Here is a 906-nt window from a genome sequence, read left to right as displayed (position 1 = left end):
AATTATAGGAGTTCTTAATGTTCCTTTCTTAGAGATAGATAAATCTAACAAAAAGATAAAAGAGAAAATGCAGAATTTAATCACATGTTGGGGGGCGAAAGGGTAAAAAAAACTTAAGGCATATGAAGGGGAACATTAATCCAAAATGAATAAAAATTCTCAGCATCACTGGTATCCTACAAATATAGACCACATACTAGGTAGGGCACAGAAAATTATAAATAAATGTTTTCTGCCTTTTAAGGCAGACATATTGAACATATTTTTTTTTTTTTGTGGTAAGGAAAACACTTTTTCACTTTTATTGGCATATTAATGTCACATTTACTCCCATGCCATAAGTTTTTGTTTCTTCATTTTCTTTTGGGATATCTTTTTCTTTTGAGCAACCTCCTCTTCTGGTTTAGGAACAATTTGTTCCTTTTCAGTCAGTATCATCTCAATATGGCAAGGGGAACTCATGTATGGGTTGATTCGACCATGAGCCCTGTAAGTATGCCGCCTCATTTTGGGGGCCTTGTTAATCTGGATATGCTCAAAAAATAAGGAATGCTTCACGAATTTGAGTGTCATCCTTGCACAGGGGCCATGCTAATCTTTCTCTGTATTGTTCCAATTTTAGTATATGTACTGCTGAAGCAAGCACTGAATATATCTTTTATAGACAATATTGTAAAATAGTTATATACATATGCATATATACATATAACATAAACAGAAGCACGGACATAAACAAAAACCAACAATGGGGAGCGAGTGTCTAACTGGTATAGCTGCTGCTACTATTGCTACTGCTTGCTACTCCAAGGCCCACAATTGGTGTAGCGGCCCTGCTGGGCTCCCAACCAGCTCTCACCACAGTACCATAGACCTCTCCTTCTGACCTCTGAAGTTATCCTGGGCTGG

General features: G+C 37.2%; 1 non-coding gene across 1 annotated transcript; it reads right to left on the bottom strand.

The window, feature by feature from the left end:
* Positions 1 to 538: 538 nt before the first annotated feature.
* LOC122744831 lies at positions 539 to 646 on the bottom strand. The gene has a single exon (XR_006355173.1). It is a non-coding gene; the product is annotated as a U6 spliceosomal RNA (small nuclear RNA).
* Between the last annotated feature and the right edge of the window lie 260 nt (positions 647 to 906).

This window comes from Dromiciops gliroides, chromosome 2 (assembly GCF_019393635.1).
Source record: "Dromiciops gliroides isolate mDroGli1 chromosome 2, mDroGli1.pri, whole genome shotgun sequence".
NCBI lineage: Eukaryota > Metazoa > Chordata > Mammalia > Microbiotheria > Microbiotheriidae > Dromiciops > Dromiciops gliroides.
Note: the sequence above shows the minus strand (reverse complement) of the source record. Positions and strands in the feature narration are given on the sequence as shown.